We start from the raw sequence: 19,525 nt of genomic DNA, 5'->3' as shown, positions 1-19,525 counted from the left end.
TCCCGTTGAGGCTCAGTGGGTTACAAACCCGACTAGCATCCATGAGGACACATGTTCGATCCCTGGCCTCGCTCAGTGGCACTGCCGTGAGCTGTGGTGGAGGTCACAGATGCGGCTCGGACATGGCGTTGCTGTGGCTGTGGGGTAGGTCACAGATGGGACTTGGATCCCGAGTTGCTGTGCTGTGGCTGTGGCGGAGGCCGGCAGCTGTGGCTCCGATTGAACCCTGGCCTGGGAACCTCCCTATGCCGTGGGTGCTGCCCTAAGAAGCAAAAGAAACAAGCAAAACAATATGAGCATATGACACTAACAAACATTTTTTGAGTGATGACTCTGTGCCAGGCGCCTAAGGCCTTAGCTCAGTGAACCTCCTCAGCCAGTCTGTGAGGTCGCGTTATGGGTCAATTCCCCCCAGAGATGTTGAATTCCTAACCCCCAGCACCTGGGAAAGTGGCCTTGCCAGGAAATAGGGTCCCTCCCTGCTGACGACAAAGTTGAGATGATGTCGTTAGGATGGACCCTGAGCCAGTCCGACTGGCATCCTGCTTAAAGGGGACCCTTGGACACAGCGACACGTGGACCTGGGCCCGGATCTAGGCTCAGAACCAGGCGGAAGGAAGTTGTGCCAGAGCCATGACTCATCGTGGAGACAAAGCCGCCCAGGCAAGGTGCTGCTTCAGGACACGAGCTGCTCCCAGGGGCAGGTGCCCGCCCCACCCCGCCCTGGGCACCGGCTGCAGCCCTGACCGGCCTGGGCAGGGACACAGCTCTGGCTATAACTCGGCGCTCCCGTGCCCAGGGTCATCCCATCGGCCCGGTTCCCAGGACCAGACTCCCCGAGTCCCCCTGATGCCTTCAGGTGTGGGCTTTCTGGAAGGGCTTGCTCGGCCTGGAGATGTATCTGGTGTCCAGAGCCCTGTCCCCCCCAGCCCCCGCCCTGCGCTAGGCAGCCTCTGTAAAGCGGTGGCTTTCACAGCTGCTCCGAGCTCCCTCTACAGTGCCCGGTCCCGAGTCAGCCTTGCCGACCTGCTCTGTGTGCTCGGCACACACTTGGATTCATTGAACACGCTATGGAATGTCTGGATTGACCAGCGCTCCCTGGGCTGGCTCTCTTCTCGTGCCACTTCCTAGAGCCACTGCCACGAGCGTACGTGTGGGCATCCTAGCTGGTACTCAGGACTCCAAAGAGACTAAGAAAAAAAAGTCAGGCACTGGCGTAGCTGGGAAGAGCCTGGTTTCCATGGTGGTGAAGCAGGTGGCCCTGGCACGTGTGAGCACCGGGCACAGGGCAGAGCCAGGAAAGCCTCTCCAGTTTTCTCGGGCATCTCAACACAGTGACACAGGTCCCAGCTCAGAGCTCTGGCCATAAGGCGGGAGCGTCTGCAGCTGGGTTTCACAGAGCTGACCTCTTCAGCCCTGTCACGAGGGAAGCTTGTGGAAAACACTGGAAGGAAAAAACCCTGAGGTTCTTCCTCTAAGGATATTAAACATCCATACGAATGAAATGCCACAGGTGAAAACGGGTGTTCTGAGTTAGTTGCCACCACTACAAGGATTGTCACGTGAAAATCTGGAGTTTTGTCTTCGGTTGAAACCTTGGGAAATCCTGCAGCGCTGGAAAAGTTTGCCGAGGAGCCAGGGTCCTCGCCCTGACTTCACTCTTGGCTTAGGCTCACTTTAGCTGTGACCCGTTAGGCGTGCCCCCAGCCTCCTTCCCTTATTTCTGTTATCGGCCTCCTTCCCCAGGTGGGTACATTTTTTTAACTCCTCTGCAGTCCAGCTGTCAAAATAAGTCCAATCACTTGAGGAAGCCCCGCACTCTCTGTCCTGCTCTTCTTCATGCCCAGGGCCCATGAGCTGATAAAGGCTCTGAGAAGACCTGCAATTTCCCAGAGCATGATGGTCCCCATGGACATAGCAGGTGTCTCCCCAGACGAAGAGTCGGTGTCTCTTCAGACAGTCTCTGTGTCTTGGGGTCAGCCCCTCACCCAGGGTCACTCTCTGGTATCTCCTCAAGCCCCGGGCAGGTCTGAGGAGCATGTATGTGCGTGAGGGATGCTGCCTGCTTGACTTGGACAGACAGAGACAAAAGAGGATCAGGTGACAAGCTTCAAACCCAGACCAGTGAGTCAGCGTCTCAACCCCAGGCTTGCCCTGGGCCTGGGCATCCCCTCGCAAGCTTGGCTGATGCCAGTATATCCTAAAGCTTGTCCGTAATTAGCATCTCTCCCCTGGAACCCCTGACCACTGGCTTCAGGCCCCTCCTGCGCTGGTTATTCTGCTTAAGCAGAAGTGCTGACTCAGACTCAGGCTATGCCAGCATCCAAAGCAGCTCTGCCGATCGGCCCATCCTGGCTGGCTCCTTCGTGTCAGCCAGGATCACTCGGCAACTGCTTCCTGCCGAGCACTGTTGATTCTGAGTCTGACCAATCCGGAGCTCAGCTCGGCCAACAGGTAACGCCACGTGATCCACCGGTAGCACCTGCCATGGCTGCAAAGGAGAGAGTGGTGGGTTTGCCCCAGTTAACATCCTGGCTCTCGTCTGTGGGTCAGTTCAGAGGCCCTTCCTGGGATTAGAGGGAGCCTGCGAAGGAGTCTGGGCGCTGCACTTTATAAAGGGAGCAGAGGCATGAAGGAGACGGTTCGGGCACAGCCATCTGGTAGTGCTTGTCCATGCCAGCCCCGGCCCCTGTGCCAGCCCTTCCCACCTCCTCCTCCTCAGGAGCAGGCATGTCCAGGCCTGTGACCCCCAGCTCCCTGGCTGCAGCTCTGCACCGTGGGTGGGGACCCAGCCTCTAGGCTGAGTCAGCAGCATTGAGGCGGCTGTGGGAAAATCAGCTGCAGCAAGGAGGTCCTCTTGGGGGGAAGATGAACCAAAGGCAAAGAGGGGAACCGCTGGCCGAGGACCCGAAGCTGAACCACAAGCCTAAGGGCAGAGAGAGGAGAGAAGCCGCGCATGCGCACGCGGGGTTAACGACACAGCCTGGAGCGACAGCCCTCCTCCTGCGCTGACACACTGGCTCTGGGAGTCACCGTGGGTGAGGGCGTGGAGGGCAAAAGCCAGGCTTCTGGTTTACAGGAAGCGGCTCCCTCTAAGCCACTGTTTCTGGCCCCTGGGGTTTTTCCTCGGGGCCTACCCTCTAGACTGGCTCCCGTGCCTGCTCCCATCCTGGCCCCCAGGGTGGGCCGCCAGGGTGGGCTCCAGAGGGCAGGTCGGCGGGACCCTGAGTGGGGCTGTTTAGAGTGACAGAGACTTCAGGGCGAACCCAGGCCGCACACACGTAGCGGGACCGCTGTGGGCGCATCCCGCTGTGCCCTCTGGGGCAGGGACGGGGCCTTGAGAGAACAGGAGGGAGTCCATCACTGCTGCAGCCTCTGGCCAGAGCCTGGCCTGGCCTCACCAGGCGCTGACAACGAGCAGCTGAGAGCCCGGCCGCACCAGCCAGATCCCAGGCTTGGCGGCTCAGCTACCGTGAGACTTTGGGCCACTGCTGTCAGGCCCCTGGGCCTCAGTTTCCTCCGCTGTGAATGGGCCATGAGGGCCCCGCCCAGGGTCACCGTGAGGGATGAACCGAAACCCTTACAATGCGGCCTGGCACAGAGCAGGGGCTACTCGGGTCACCTGTGCGGGGTGCAGAAGGTCCCAAGGAGGTTGGGCCCTGCCCTCGAGGAGCCTAGAGTCTAGAACTCAGTGGCTGCTGAGGGCCCCACCCACCTCTGACCTCCACGCTGCGGGGAAGCGGGTCTTTCCTGGGCCCAATCGCAGCCAGCCTTGGCGAGACAGACATCCGTCCCCGGATTCTAGCCCTGCGTCCCCCTGCCACCCAGCCTGGCTGACAGTGCGGACCAGGCCTGGGGGCAAGGAGCCTGTGCCCCGGGGGGTGGGGGGCGGCAGGAGCGCCAACACCACCCGGGACCGTCCTGGCGGTTCCTTCTGCTCAGTGGCCCCGTGTGGCAGATCCGCACTTTGGGAAATCCGTCTGCAGTTCCCAGGGCTGCTGGCCACACACTGGGGCTCACACCAGCACACCGATTCTCTCACAGCTCCCGAGACCTGTGTTTTGTCTCTGTGTCCAAATTTCCATAACGACACGAGTCAGATCAGATTTTGGGCCCTCGCTAGGCCAGTATAACCTCATCTTAACTTGATTACATCTGCCGAGACCCTGTTTCTAAATAAGGCCGCATGCCCAGGTTCTAGTGGGTGGCAATTTTAAGGGGACACCATTCAACGCAGTGGAGTCTCTTAGCCCTCAGTTATCAGAATGAATGTGGTGCTGTTTCCCCCATTCGACAGATGAGAAAACTAAGGTGCAGACCAGCCCAAGGCCACATGGCGAGCTGGACTTCAAACCCGGCTCCTCTCTGACCCGCAAAAGGCCTCGGAGCCCCGAAGGAGACCAGACACAAGGGCGCTGGGAGGGACCGGGCCTCACTGATGAGGAAGCAGGTAGGGAAAAGAGGAAATCCCTTCTGGGGCAACGTCCAAGGCTGCTTATCAGCCCAGGGTGGCCTCCGACCTCCCAGCCTCCTCCCTCTGTCTCCGGCCCCGCCACACGGCCTCCCCAGGCGCCGGCAGGAAGCCGCTTAGGCTGCTGCTCTGCTGTTCCGTGCTGATCGGAATCAGCCCACGGCCGCTTAGGAGGCAAAGCTGGAAGGAATGTTTATCGTTTATCTGGGGCCAAGAGAGGGACGGGCTGGAGCCCGCACAGCCAGAGCCGCGTGCCTGGGAAGGCCCATCTCATGTGCGTGTGTGCGTGCGTGCTGCGTGTGTGTGCGTGTGCGCTGACTGAGGCCACGTTGCCTCTCCGGGGGCCCCGCCAGAGCTGGGACAGCTGCTGATTCCGAACACACGTGTGTTTGTCGGGGGGCCTTAGAGCCAGCCCGGGCGGGGCCGTCGGTGAAGGGCCCCGCCCACCACCGGACTCGCAGCCTCTGATGCCGCCTCAAACGCGTCCCTACGACGGCCATCAATCCAGCAGAGCTGCCCACCGCAGACCCAGGCGTCTGAGCCTCGAGAACACCTCCCCGAGGGCTGCGGAACTGCCTCCAGGCCCTGCAGCTTGGAGAGGAGCAGGCCTCGCCAGTTCTCCCAGTCCAGACCCCAGGCTCTTAATGACACTCGGACGCCCTACACAGGGCGACACCCAAGCCTTCCCGTCTCCCCACTCCCTGTGAGTCACCCTGGCCGCTGCCAAGAAGCAGGTTTCACAGCGCTGGCGTCTGGGGACGGTGGCAGCAGGCCCACCCCGGCCCCAGGCCGGCTGGCCTGGGTGACACACACAACGGTTCAGAAGTACAGGTAGGAGGGTGTCCCGTCAAGGAAGTTCAAGGGGGGGTTCTGGGCAGAAGAGTCAGCGTGTGCACAGGGCCTGACAGAGCCCGGGGAGAAGGGGCAGGGCGGCGAGGGGGCGGCCGGCCTCACAAGACCTGGGTTCTGGGCCCGCCTTAGTCAAGTCCCTGCCCTTCTGGGCCTCGGGGCCCTGTCGGTGGGGCGGCAGGACCAGGTATGTGCCCTACAGGCTGTTCCTTCCTGTCGGGGGTCCCCCGAGCCCTCCCCACCGTCCTGGCTGGTGGAGACCAGAGGCTCACCCTCAGAGAGGCTCGGCCGGGCCGGGAGCTGTGACTCAGCCACCTCTGGGCTTCCGCACGGCCCAGCCCAGGACTAGGGCGGGAGTGGGATAGGCTATCCTTTCTGCCTTTGTGTGCTGGGACAGGAGGCAGCTTGGTAAAGGTACCAGCCCCTCCCCCACTGCTCCGACCCGGGGAGCCAGGCACCTTCCCTGGGCCCTCGCCTCTGTAAGCAGCAGGCCACTGGCCAGGGACCTGAGGGCCTGGCAGCCACTGGGGCGGCAGGAGCTGGGGGAGGCGTGCATAGCCGGGGATGGGCTTACTTGCCTGGGCTGGGAGGAAACTCTTTGCCAGCCAGGCCGCAGCCTCTCCACTCTCCCCGGGCCAGCCACGTCGTCCTAGGCAGCCCTCCCGCCTGCCACGTTTCAGGGCCGTCCTGCCTCATCCTACCCTACACAGACATGAACTGGGGCCAGTCGGGGCCACCCACTGGTGTCTGGCCGGTAGCCTGGAACCTGCCACTGCTCTGCCCTAGCCGTGCATCTAACCCCTGCGGGGCCCGACAAGGGCCTTGCTTCTCTGGCCTCAGTTTCCCCTTTCCTATGACACGGGCACAGGACAGGACAAGATGAGGAAAGCTCGGAGAGACCCTTCGGGCCCAGGAGTCAGGGCCTCTGTGACCCGGTGGCCTCGAGCACAGCTGTCACTCGTTCGCCACATTTGCAGTCGCTGAAAGGGCCTCAGCGAGGGAGACGGCGTTGAACAAACTCCTAGTCGTGCGGCCAAGAAGACTCCTTAGGAACAAAGGAGCAGAGAGGGACGAGGTGAGGGGTCACGGAGGGCCTTGTCCCCGAGGTGACGTTTAAGCGGAGATGCGGAGGAGGAGCTGGTGCCAGTGTCACTGAGAGAGGAACACACCAGGCTTCAGGGCCGGTCCGCCAGGCTACAGTGTCCCTGAGAAAGGGGCAGAGGGAGCTCTGGTCATGGCTCGGGGTTAACGAACCCGACTAGGATCCATGAGGAAGTGGGTTCGATCCCTGGCCTCGCCCTGTGTGTTGAGGATCTGGCGTTGCCATGAGCTGGGGTGTGGGTGGCACGCAGATGCGGCCTGGATCCTGCGTTGCTGTGGCTGTGGTGTAGGCCGGCAGCTGCAGCTCCGATTTGACCCCTAGCCTGGGAACCTCCATACGCCTCGGGTGCGAACATAAAAAGACAAAAGACAAAAAAGAGAGAGAGAAAGGGGCAGGGAGGAACCCGCCAGGCTACAGGGCCGTGGGTCCTCCCTGGTGAGGAGCAAAGCCTGGTTAGGGCCATGAGGTCAAGGAGCCCCCGGGACCTTAGAGAGGGCCCTTAACGCCCCCACACTTCAGTGTCAAAATCGCTGATTTGCAAGATACTCATGAGGATTTAATTATATGGCGCCCCGCATGTCTCAGGGCCTACGCGTAGGCACGCAGTAAATGGCAGCAGAGTGTCTTGTAATGCCCTGTGCACGTAGTAGCATTTATAACCACGGGTTTGATGACATTTTATAACCCACTTCTCTTTGTTTGTCTTTCCCCTCCCTCTCTCCCCACCCCTCTCTTTCTCTCTCTCTCTCTCTCTCTCTCTCTCTTTCTCTCTTCTTTCTCGGCCACACCTGCTGCATATGGAAGTTCCCAGGCCAAGGACGGAATCCGAGCCAGGGCTGCAACTCACACCACAGCTGCAGCAAAGCCAGATGCTTAACTCGCTGCTTCAGGCCAGGGATGGAACCAGGGCCTCCACAGAGACAAGCTGGTCCATTAACCCACTGTGCCCACAGCGGGAGGCCCATGTTTTTCTTTACTCTTTTGCTCCCTCCTTTTTCTGGCCCCGCTTGCCGCATATGGAAGTTCCTGGGACAGGGACTGAACTTGTGCCACAGCATCGACCTGAACCACAGCAGGGACAACACTGGGTCCCTAACCAGATGAGCCACCAGGGAACCCTGTCATTGGGCGTCTTGTCTGAATGAGGGCTTTACTGAGAAGCGGCGGTGGGAAGGGTTGACTGAGTAGGGCTGAGACTTCAGAACAAGGAGGAGAGAAACTCTTGCTTCCGCATGGGGGCGGGGGGGGGTGGTCCTAGGCAGCTGGGAGCTCGCCTCGAGGGAGAGGAAGGCCAGAGCCAGGAGGCAGACTGATGGTGGCTGGGAAACACTTTGGCCGGGAGTCACTCAAAACGTCCTTCAGCCTAGCTGGCTTCGGGAGGGCTGGGGGCTCAGGGAACCACCCCAGGCAGAGCTGGACGTGTTGGCAGGGACTACGCCCTTCCACTGACCCTGCGGGACAAGCGGGGAGCGGGGAGAGTGCGGCAGAGAGAGGCCCACAGGAGTGAGTTCAGAGGGATGATCAGAAGAAGGCTGGGCTGGGCTCTGAATCTCAAACCACCGGGTCCTTACAAGCTTGGAGGGCCCCGCGCATGGAGAGGCGACCCCTGGCCGCCTTAAACTTACATATTTAAAAAAAAAAAGAAGAAGAAGAAGAAGAAGAAGAAGAGGAAGAGTTCCCGCCGTGGCCCACGAGGATGCAGGTTCAACCCCTGGACCCGCACAGTGGGTTACAGTATTGGGCCTTGGCGGTCGTACCTGCCGCTGGCATCTGCCACCTGGCCGGGAGCTCCACACAGAGGGGCAGCCAAAAGAGGGAAGGGAGGGAGGAAGAAGACCTGCTCCTGGGACCAGCCCCTGCCCTACGACATGTGACCCGGCCCGGCCGCCCTTCCCTGCCCGCATGCCCCCTCCCCACGGCTGTCACAGCGGGTCATTCCCACCTCGGCCCGGCGCCCCCCGCCGCAGCCCCAGGGCTGGAGACAGGCCGACCCGGGCCCAGGACCGAGAGAACGCTGATGCGCCAGGCGCTCTTGGGAAACCTCCGGACCGCAGCCGAGCTGAGAGCCCCCAGGGCTCCGCCTTGCCTGCCGCGGGCCGCCAAGGTCACGGCTCCCTCGCGCGGGGATCCGGCTCTCTGCCGCCCCCTCCTGGGCGTCTGCCGCCTGTGAGCGCAGAGAGCTGCCCGCCGCACCCGCCCTCCGTGCGCAGCCGCGCCTGCAGCTTTGCCGCAGCACGGGTCGCAGGAGGGCCAGGCTGAACGCTCCTCCCCAGGGCCTGAGATCTGAGTTCATTGTCTCTCCGATGCTTTTGGCAGCCCCGACGTTCAGGAGATGCCCAGGAAGAGACAGTGAATACAGGGATTGGCTCATCAGTCAAAGGGGAAACTGAGGCCCAGCGAGCTGGTTGCACGTGCAGGACTCATGCATAGCCCGCCAGGTGCCGGGCTTGCTCTGCCACAGCTGCATCTGGGCGCAAATCCTGGCCTTACCCTGCTTAGCACGAACCAGACTTTCTCAGTTGACTGGGTCGCCCCAGGAGAAGAGAAGAGGTCTGTCCCCAAACTGGTGCAACTGGGCCAGACTGGGAAGGCAGGCAGTGGGAGGAGGGGGGCCGGAAGCCAGCCTGCCTCTGCCGGGCTCCCAGGCTGGTCCTGCTGGATTGTGCTGAGCTGCCCCCCGCCCGGATGCCTGACACAGACACGCCTGGGAGCCCGAGGGGGTGGGGGTGGGGTGGGGGCCCAGCTGCCTCTGCCCCGCCCGCTGCCTCTGCGGTGGTGTCATCCTCCCTCCAGACAGATGAAGTTCCGTGAGGCCGCATCGCCCCAGGCCACTCCGCGGGTCCAAGCCTCTCCCACTGACCCCGGAGCTCCCCCCCACCCCCAATCCTGCCAGCAATCTCTAGCTGCCCAGGGCGTGCGCCGCCCCCAGAAAGACAGGTCCACCTGCTTCCCATCCCAGGGCTCCCCTGTCTTCTAGTTACTCAGTGTAGGAAAAGGGAAAACAGAAAAGCACCAAGAACGTGAGACCGGTTGAGCTACCAAGCAGGTGACACCCCCCCCTTCCCCCCCACCCCCCCCACCCCCCACCCCAGGCCTATTGACTCTGCTTTGCTGGAATCTAAACGGCTTCCTTCTTCCCCTTTCTCCAGGACCCAACCCCTCCCTGACCTCTGTGTGGCCTCGCCCAATCCACCTGCAACTCCCTCCAGCCCAGTTTGTCCCCCCCCCAGGATAGGCCTCTGTGCCCTCCCTCCTGGGCGACCCTTTCTTTCTTTCTTTTTTTTTTTGTCTTTTGTTGTTGTTGTTGTTGTTGCTATCTCTTGGGCCGCTTCCGCGGCATATGGAGGTTCCCAGGCTAGGGGTTGAATCGGAGCTGTAGCCACCGGCCTACGCCAGAGCCACAGCAACGCGGGATCCGAGCCGCGTCTGCAACCTACACCACAGCTCACGGCAACGCCGGATCGTTAACCCACTGAGCAAGGGCAGGGACCGAACCCGCGACCTCATGGTTCCTCGTCGGATTCGTTAACCACTGCGCCACGATGGGAACTCCTGGGCGACCCTTTCTCCCACAGTGACAGCTTCTGAGGTGGCTTGGGAGCCCTGTGGGGTCAGACATACTAAAATTCCATTTCTCCCTTACTTTCTTTCCTTCTTTCCTTCTTTCTTTTTTTTTTGGCTGCACCCTCAGCCCAAGGAAGTTCCTGGCTCAAACCACAGCAGTGATGACGCCAAATAAGATTCCATTTCTATGAAGTTGTGGATTTGATCCTCGGCCTCGCTCAGTGGGTTAAGGATCCAGCGTTGCCAAGAGCTGTGGTGTAGGTTGTAGGCACGACTAGGATCTGGCGTTGCTGTGGCTGTGGTGTAGGCTGGCAGCTGTAGCTCTGATTCGACCCCTAGCCTGGGAACCTCCATGTGCTGCAGGTGCGGCTCTAAAAAGCAAAAAAAAAAAAGATTCCATTTCTGAGTGAGATGATTGGGTCAGTCACTCTCTGCTCTAAGACCTGCTGTGGCTCCCAGGCAGACACAAGAACAGTTTTCAGACAGGTCAGTGTGGGGTTCAAGGCCCCATAGTCATGCCAGCCTAAGGCCGCCCCGCCTATGTCCTTGGCACTGCAGGTGGGCAGGGATGGTCCGCTTCCTTTGGGGCTGGCTCCCTGACAGCGGACAAGGTCAATCAGCAGAGGCTGCGCCCGCTTTATTTCGAGGGCCTGGCACACTGTGGGCTCTCGGTAGATGTTCACGAGAGGAACCACCCCGGGTGGGGCAAACCAATGCACTCGCCTTAGTAAGAGGAAGAGGCGTTTTGTCAGCATGTATTATGTCCAGGTACCGTGCTGAAGGCGTTCCAGGATCCCACACTTTATCCTCAGAAACTGCTTTCTAGGAGTTCCCGTCGTGGCTCAGTGGTTAACGAATCCGACTAGGAACCATGAGGTTGCGGGTTTGAGCCCTGGCCTCGCTCAGTGGGTTAAGGATCTGGTGTTGCTGTGAGCTGCGGTGTAGGTTGCAGACTCGGCTCGGATCCCGAGTTGCTGTGGCTCTGGTGTAGGTTGGTGGCTACAGCTCCGGTTAGACCCCTAGCCTGGGAGCCTTCATATGCCGCGAGTATGGCCCTAGAAAAGACAAAAAAAAAAAAAAAAAAGAAAGAAACTGCTTTCTAAGGTGATGCTACTACAGTGCCCACTTTCCAGATGAGGGGACATTCAGTGACTCGATCAAAGTACATCCAGGATTCTTCCCCCACCCGTGACCTTAGGCCGTGGGCTTTGCCGGCTCCTGCCTTGCGAGCACACTGCTGTCTCTTTTTCCCAAAGGCTGTTCCATTCCGCCCTCTTTCAGGCTCAACCCCAGGGCCTGGGCAGTGCAGGGCGAGTCTCAGGTGCGGGGCTGTGGCTGAGCACGCCGCCAGGGAGGCTGCAGGGATGGTTCTGCAGAGAACAGGAATACCGCTGCTCTGTCATGCGTCTAAACAAGATTCAACAGGCCGATTTTAGGTCCTGAAACTCACGTTCCCGACCGGAGCTTGAATGGTTGCAGCTCTGGAGAGGCCTGGCCTGGGACGCTGGACTCAGGCACAGCCCCACACTCACTATGTGAGCTTGGTAAGGGGCTTAGCTCCAGTGAGCCTCCGCTGGCACATCTGTATAATGGGCACATCTGTATAATCAGCACCTCCACGGTGTCACCGGGAGGATGAAACATGGGCAGGCGTGGGAAGGCATTTCATAAACTACAAGGCTGCCGATGGGGGAGGAGGGGCTGTCCTTGTCCTGTGGGATCAGCATCACAGTGGCCCGGGTGAGGGGCTGGCAGGAGGCAGAGGCCCGACAGGTGCCCCGGAGGCCGGGCACAGGTTTTTCTGGTTAGGATGTGCAGAGCTGGTGCCGAGGGAGACCTGAAGTGGAAGGGGGCTCGTGAGGTAGGCAGAGCCTCTGTCGGGAGCTGCTGGCGTCCCAGAGAAGCTGCTGAGTCACCCACCTCCGCTCTATCCTTGTTTTAAAAAGTCTTAATTACCTTTCTCTGCTTGCAAAACCAGTCTGTGCCCCTTGTGTAAAGTTCAAACAACGCTGCACTCTCCAGTGCGGCAGGTAAACAGTTTCCTGCTCAGGCTCCCCGGGTGTAACTGCTGCAGACATTTGGTGTGTGTGCGTCCCGATTTTTCTTTCGATAAATAAATACACATTTTCCAATTAAAAGAGCACGTTCGTTGAAGATAATCCAAAGCAAGGCAGAACTAGATAATGCGTATGCCTTTCCACACCCCTCTCAGAACCAGCTGCTATTAACAACTTTGAAGGGAACTCCTTCCCCTTTTTAATGGGTGTTTATATTCCCAAGAGGGCAGAAATGAAGCGGGGCCGTAATGATTGTGGTGACAAAAGCCAAGCCTGCCAGGTACAAGCCCCAGTCCCAACCGTGACTAGCTGGGGGACCAAGGCAAGTTCCTTGGCCTCACGGAGCCTCGTTGTCTTTGTCTGGAAGATGGGAATGCTGCTTGCCCCTACTTCAACGTGCGATGGAGAGAATGAAATGAAATAGTTGGCTGTGCTCAGCATAATCCCTCAGTGAGCATCAGCTATCCTTCCAGACACACCTAAAGAGAGTCATTCTCCCCACGAAATTGGGATCACATGACGCATACTGTCCTATTTGGTTTGGAGGAAGAGTGACGTGGAAACATTAGTCAGGGGGATCCTGAAATTTCCATCGGAGGCGAGAAGTCTTGCATCTCGATTCAAAGAATTGGTTGCATCAGTGTAGGATGGGAAACTTAGATTTCCCAAACGGAGTCACCACCACCTCTGTGATGTGGCTGGAGCCAGGCTGCATCAGTAGATATGGAGGGTTTGTTTTTTTTTACATTCCACCTGCAGCATATGGAGCTTCCCAGGCTAGGGGGTCTAATCGGAGCTACAGATGCCGGCCTTCACCACAGCCACAGCAATGCCAGATCCAAGCCACATCTGCAGCTCGCAGCACTGATGGATCTTTAACCCACTGAGCAGGATCAGGGGTCGAACCTATGTCCTCATGGATACTAGTCAGGTTCATTACCACTGCACCACCACGGGAGCTCCTGCCAGAGTCTTGGCACCCGCTCCTGCTCCCACCTGAGCCCTGGATCCTTCATCCCCACTATCCTGCTGGCATCCATCCGATCTCTCCTCAAATGGCAGCCCCGCAGAGACCCTCCCGACCTCTCAATTTAAAGCAGCCCTCCTAGGGGTTCTTGTCATGGCGCAGCAGAAACAAAATCTGACTAGGAACCATGAGGTTGTGGGTTCGATCCCCGGCCTCGCTCAGCATTGCTGTGAACTGTGGTGTAGGTTGCAGACGCAGCTCAGATCTGGCGTTGTTGTGGCTGTGGTGTAGGCCGGCAGCTGTAGCTCTGATTTGACCCCTAGCCTGGGAACCTCCATATGCCATGGGTGCAGCCTTAAAAAGCAAAAACAAAGGTGCCCTCCTAATCCGGCCACCCGCGGGTGTAGCCCTCCTAATCTGGTCACTTCTCGCCGTACCACTGGGCTCCATTGTCCTCCTTGACTCTGTCGCGATCTAAGATTGACGGTGCGGTGGCTGATTTGTTTGTGTCTGTCTCCTGCTCTAGACTGTAAAATCCTCAGAGCTGGGATCTGTCTTATTCTCCCGTCCATCCTGGGCACAGAAATGGCACTTGGCGCATGGCAGGCCCTCGGTGAACTTTCGGTGAATACAGATGTTAACGGCGAAGGCCAACCACGCCCTGGAGACTGACATCCACTAAAGAAAGCGCCCTTGGAGTCCATGGACCCGCTCAGCTGCACATAACACCTGGTGTGCACCTGTGCTGTCTTCCGTGAAGACGGCTGAGTGTTTTTATTAGGGTCTCAAAGGAGGTCCTGGCCTCCCAAAAGAGGCCTTGACTGTGCAGGAAGGAAAACAAGTTAAATTCAGTCTCGGATGCCCACTGGGGGCCCCGGGCATGTTTAGCCTGGAGGAGAGAAGCCCAAGGAAGCCAGGGTCACTGTTTGTAAACCTCTGTGGGCAGCAGAGGATCCGGAAAATGACAGGGCTTTTCCTCCAACGAGAGAAGGAGCGTCTCACAACCCAGGCTGACCAAGGGCCCAGGCAGGCTGGTCAGGTGACGAGATCCTTGTCATTGGGGTGTGCAAGCAGATGTCCCTGTGGCTCTGTCAGAATTCGCTCTGGGATGAGCGGGCCAAACGAGTTTTGGGAAGTCAGAGGGGTGGATGCTTGGGTCAGAGGGGACAGTCTCTAAATGAATGTAACTGTGGTTCCTTCCGGCCTCACACAGATTGGAGTGCAACTGACATGGCCCTGGCCATCCCCAGAGGGAGCCACTCAGATGCCACCCTCACAGTCCACCTAAAAGGAGCAAGTCTGTACCTGCCCCTCGCTGCTGGCTGGGTGTCTACTCTGCCTGCGCCCATGACCCGAAGAGGGGCTGTCTAGGTCTGAAATGCAAGCACAGAGTTCCCGTCGGGGCTCAGTGGTTAATGAATCTGACTAGGAACCATGAGGTTACGGGTTCGATTCCTGGCCTTGCTCAGTGGGTTAAGGATCCGGCGTTGCCGTGAGCTGTGCTGTAGGTCGCAGACACGCCCGGGATCCCGCATTGCTGTGGCTCTGGCGTAGGCCGGTGGCTACAGCTGCTATTCAACCCCTAGCCTGGGAACCTCCATATGCCGCGGGAGCGGCCCCAGAAATGGCAAAAAGACAAAAAATAAAATGCAAGCAGAGGACAGGTCGCCTCTTCTGGGCACTGCCCTTTCACAGCAATAAGCTTGGCTGGCACGGGAATGCCGGAGGCGTTCGGTGCCCCACGGGCAAGGCGGTCTCCCTCCCATCTCCCTCCGGCTCCTAAGCAGGATGGCCTGTCCTTCCCGGGGAGGCCACGAGAGGGCGCCGCCCCTCCTGCCAGCGGCAGCCTCCTTGGCCCCTCCCCCGGTGGGCGTGGCCCAGGACGCCTGTCCGTCAAAGGAAGGGCGACCCTCGCTGCTGGAAGAGCGCGAGTGGTCCCGGGGGTCCGTCCGCGGACCTGTCAGGGGTGCCCGCTCCTTCTCCCCGCAGGACAGAGGCCCGCGGCGAGCCTGGCAGGTAGGGCTGTGCTGAAAGTGTTCGTGCGTGAGGCTGTGTCGCAAGCGGTCTCAGCCCCCAGGTTCGCCCTTGTGCACGTGTGGGACGCGTCCCGGGCGGGGCCCCGGTGGTCGCGTTCACCGCCGCGTCCCCCGCAGCCCGCGCGCACGGGCCCAGGAAAAGCGGGCGGAGTTGCACCGAGGTACATAGACCGGACGGTCAGCGTTCCTTGGTGGCCTAGCCGTGGTCGCTGCAGCAGCTTGGGTCGCAGCTGTGGGGCAGTTTGAAGTTTTGGTCTGGAAACTTCCCCGTGCGCCGGGCGCGGCCAGAAATGGAAAAGCAGAAAGAAAGAGGCCACTCCCTTCGCTGGGTCCTTGCCGTTCCTGCTGTCCTTACCCCCGCCCCCCATCTCAAACCCTGGTGGCGAAGCCACCCGTGGGGTCAGGAGGCCCCCCTGGCGGTCATTACCCAGCGGTGTGGAAGGTTCTAGAAGGAACGCAGCAGGACGAGGCCTGCGCGCGGAGCTCGGCCCTGTCCCGCCTCTTCCGCTGTCGCTGGGGCTCCCGGGTGCCCGGGGCTCCGGGGGCCTTGGGCTCCTCGTCGTGAGGACACGCGCGTCGGGGCGGGGAGGCCCTGCGCATCTGGGCAGCTCAGGGCAGATGCTCTGGCCAGGGTGTGGGGGTTTCTTCCCCACAGCGGGGCCGGGTTGGGGGACCCTCAGAGGTGGCGTCTCCAGCGTCCCCGCGTGGTGGGCGGGATGCGGCCGCACAGCCGCCGCAGAGGTCCCTGTGAGCCCGGACCCGGGCCACGCGGTTCAGACGCCGTCCCCGTCTCTCCTCTGGTCGGTCAGTCACCCCGCTGGGCTTGGAGGGGCGAGGCTGCCCTTCGGCGGGGCCGGTGGGTGACCCGGCCCCGCGGCTCAGCCTGCGTCTTGTCCCTCCCTCAGGCCCTGGCCTCGTGGGGCTCTCCCCCTCCCCTCCCTCTGCAGCGGGTGCTCCTGGACCCCGCCTGGCACTTCCGGGGGCTTCTGGCCGTGCTGACGTGGGCCCTGGTGGCTGGCCGGCCTCTGGAAACGTCCAGCCGCGGGAAGGGCCGCCTGAGCAGGGGCCGTGTCGGGGGTTTGTCTGCCCCCTCCCCCCATCCCCGATGGGCGCTTCATCCCGGGACCTCAGGTGGGACGCATTTGAAGGCAGGGTCTTGAAAGAGGCAACTGGTGTTAAGCAAGGTCACCTGGCTGGGCCCGGAACTGCACCTGGACCTGTCCATGTAGGAAGAGACTAAGATGCGGACAGCGGCGAGGACACGGGGGGGGGGGGGGGGGGGCGGGGGCGGGGGAAGACCTCAGAAGGAGCCAGCCCTGCCCACATGTGGACCTCAGACCTGCCGCTTCTAGCACTTTGGTGGGATGCCACAGTGTTGATGAAGCCCCCCAGTCTGGGGTGGTGAGGCAGCCCTAGCAAACTAGTACAGGCCCTAAGCTTCTCTCTCTGCCCTTCCTCCTCCCTCCCCACGTTCCCAGGAGGAAACAGGCCATAGTCAAGGGTCCAGGAGTTTATTATGGTCGCAGTGCACAGGAGGGGCCCCTGAGGTCTCACTGAAAGCTTCTCCCCAGGGAAGGCCGCGGGCTGGAGCCCCCCTGCCAGGCCAGGCCAGGTGGGCGAGCTGGGCAAAGGGCATGTGACAGGGCCTTGGTGGGACACCCCCCACGACTTCTTAGCTGTGTGATCTCAGGCAAGTCTCTTCACCTCTCTGGGCCTTGGCGGCCTCGTCTGTGAAATGGAGTGAGTGACAAAATCTACCTCGCTGTGTTATGAGACTCCATTGAGACAGTGTCTGGTGAGCTGTGAACACGCCGTGGGTGGAGGCTCTTGTTATCCTCGGGGCAGATCAGATGTCCTCACGGTCAGGCCAGCCCCAGCCCCAGTCTCTGTGGACCAGGGGGGAGGGGTTCCCAGCCTTCGCAGATGTCTTCAGTGGGGCCGATTGGCAAGACAGCCTGAGACACGCGAGCCACCTGGTCCCTGGAACACAGTGCTCAGACCCCACAGCGAGGCTCCTGTGGCCAGGGCACCTCCTGTCTCTTCCAGTTCCATGAAGAGCACCAAGAACGTTCTAGTGTTGCACCCGGACCTCTCCAGGTCTCTGTCAGTCAGTGTTTTCTACGTCTATTCAGATGGTCTTCCTTCTGTTTTTTATTTCTGCATTTTTCACTTTTGGCTACGGAGTTGCCACAAGCCACTGAACTTGGAATCCGTCCTGGCTCTGTCTCATGCTATCTGCGTGAACTTGGGTTGGTCACTTCACCTCTCTGAGCCTCACCAGTCCCACTGACCTTCAGGAGCTTTGAGGGAGAAGGCAGGTGATGCAAGTTAAAGTTGAGAGTGATGGAGGCATCAGAGCTCATGAGGAGTGGGCAGGGCTCCAGTGGTCACTGGCTCAAAAGCGACTGGGGCCAAAGGAATCTCGCTGCGTGTGTGTCTGCAGAGCCGTGCTCCTGGAGGGGGTGGAAGCAGGTGCCACCACAAGAGGGCACTGTGAGCTTTTTTGTTTTTATCTTCACGGACAGGTTTTTAATCTTTCTATGTCTCCATTCCAAATTGAACTAAAACTTATGTTTTTTAGTTTACCTAACTAACATAGTAAAGCTTTTTAAGTGGATTTAGGCACATGTATTCATTTGTCAGTAATGCTGATTTGATACCGTGGCCCCTACCGCTTGGCATGCTGGGAAGTCGTGTGGGGCCGGCGAGGGGGCGGCGGAGAGAACACGTGCCTTATGGTGTCCTGGTGCAGCCGCTGCTCAGCTGAGCGCCTGGACAGATTTCCCAAGAGCAGGACAGTTTTGAAGTTCCCATTCCAGTCTCACAGGATGTTACGAAATGGATGGAATGGAAAGAAAAGCAACGTAAAGGTCAGAAACACAGTCCCCGGCCTCTTACCTCCAGCGCGTGGCCTTCCACTTGACCTGCTGCTGCGCTCAAGCCGAAGCTGCGTGGGGACCGCCCTGGGCTGGGAAGGAGGCACATCCAGCTGGTAAGCCATGACCTCAAGAACAGTATTTCCAGGAATCCCCATCTCAGCATCTAAGGGATTCCTGGGAAAACTGGACCGTGAGGACAAGGTGAGAGAGTGGCCTTCGGCCCCAAGGCCCTGCCATGTCCCTAAGGACCAGCCGGAGTTTTCTTCTGCATCCAGCCCCACCCGCGGAAGCCGGTGTGGCCACCGTGTCTCACAGGGTGTGGCCTGCTTCCCCCCGGGGGAGTGGCGAATGGAACTTCAGGTGCCCTGAAAGGTGCCTTCCCTGGGGCCAAAGGCCCTGGTGGGGACGAGAAACCCCCTAGGACGCTGCCCGCTGCGACTGCCGTGGCTCGGCCGTCCTCCTGCCTCTCCAGCCCGAGGGCGGGTTTTCTTCTCTAAACCCACTGGGCGGATCTGGTTCCCAGTCTGTTTGGCAACCTCCTTGTGGGTGGCCTCCGACAGGTGCCGTGACCTCTGCTTCCCTGCTGGCAGGTGGGTGGTCAAAAGCCTGCTGGGGGAGGGGGCAGGTTCGGTCGTGGCTGGGGGCGGGGGTAGGAGGAGGGATGCTCACAAGGTTAATGGAAGTGTCCGGGTCTGGCTTTGCTGAAAGGGACCCGAGATACAGGGACAAGGCCAGAGCAGGATGTGTTACGCTCTCCTCCTGCTCCCCCCCCCCGGTGGGGGGGCCCTCCACCGTCCTTGCTGCGGGTAAGACCATCCGTCTGAAGGCAGATAGATTAGGTTACAAGGCCAGCTCAGCATAGCAACGTGTGACCTTGGGCGAGCTGCTTACCCGGGTTTCTGATCTGGAAAAGGGGTCAGTAACATTGTCCACTTGCTAAGCTTTTTGGGAGGCTGCATAGAACTGGGTCTAGCCCAGCAGTGTGCCTGTGCTGTCCCTGGCTTGTCTGAAGCCCCTGAAAGCGCTCCGGTACTTGGGGATGCTTGGACTAGTGGAGGCAAAAGCCTCAGAGAGCGGAGCGCCAGACTCGAAGCCCAGGGCCGAAAGGGTCTCGGGAATTGCCCATGTCACGGGTGGGGATGGGTGCAGCCTTGCGTCATGAGGAGTGGCTCTCCGGGACTCGGGGTTGAGCAGGGGCCGAAGCTGCCCCTGGACGCTTCCAAAGCGGGTGCCCCAACCCTTCAGCAGTGCCTGCCGCGGCTCTGAGAACGAAAGCAGCTGGGGTGCTGGCCCCTGGCCGCCGCCGAGTGCCTGGTACGCGTCCACAGCTGGACCCCGGGGGGCACAGGGGAGCCCCGACTGCGCAGAGTCACCAGGAGAGAGTGGCAGAGGCAGGCCTCTCGGCCGGACCTGGCTCAGCTGACAGGTGGGCGCGTGGGAACGCCCTGTCCTTCCCGGTGCCCCGAGCACCTGGCCCCCACGTACCGCTTCCCGATGGTGCAGCAGAGCAGCTTCTCCCTTCCCGAGCTACAGTGCTTCATCTCAGACTCCCAGCTGACCAGAGATGCAGCACTGCACCTCCGGCTGGGGGACAGGGCGC

At 60.2% G+C, this 19,525-nt stretch overlaps 1 protein-coding gene and 2 non-coding genes across 7 annotated transcripts in view; 1 reads left to right on the top strand and 2 right to left on the bottom strand.

Annotated features, from left to right (window-relative positions):
• The first annotated feature begins 14,884 nt into the window (after positions 1 to 14,884).
• Positions 14,885 to 19,525, top strand: part of IL17B (interleukin 17B) — a 42,164-nt gene continuing 37,523 nt past the window's right edge. For all 5 annotated transcript variants that reach the window (XM_085015064.1, XM_085015063.1, XM_085015069.1 and 2 more), the window contains exon 1: positions 14,885 to 15,026. The gene's annotated coding sequence lies outside the window, so the exon portion shown is untranslated. The remainder of the gene's footprint in view (positions 15,027 to 19,525) is intronic.
• MIR145 (microRNA mir-145) lies at positions 18,044 to 18,129 on the bottom strand. Its single transcript, NR_038484.1, has one exon. It is a non-coding gene; the product is annotated as a microRNA mir-145 (primary transcript).
• MIR143 (microRNA mir-143) lies at positions 19,439 to 19,518 on the bottom strand. The gene has a single exon (NR_038529.1). It is a non-coding gene; the product is annotated as a microRNA mir-143 (primary transcript).

The sequence above is a fragment of the Sus scrofa genome, chromosome 2, assembly GCF_054392235.1.
Source record: "Sus scrofa isolate SSC_HxYL_T2T_F1_AM1 chromosome 2, Sscrofa_HxYL_maternal_Yorkshire_Landrace_v2.0, whole genome shotgun sequence".
NCBI classification, from domain to species: domain Eukaryota; kingdom Metazoa; phylum Chordata; class Mammalia; order Artiodactyla; family Suidae; genus Sus; species Sus scrofa.
The sequence above is the reverse complement of the archived record's forward strand: the minus strand, read 5'-3'. Positions and strand labels throughout refer to the sequence as shown.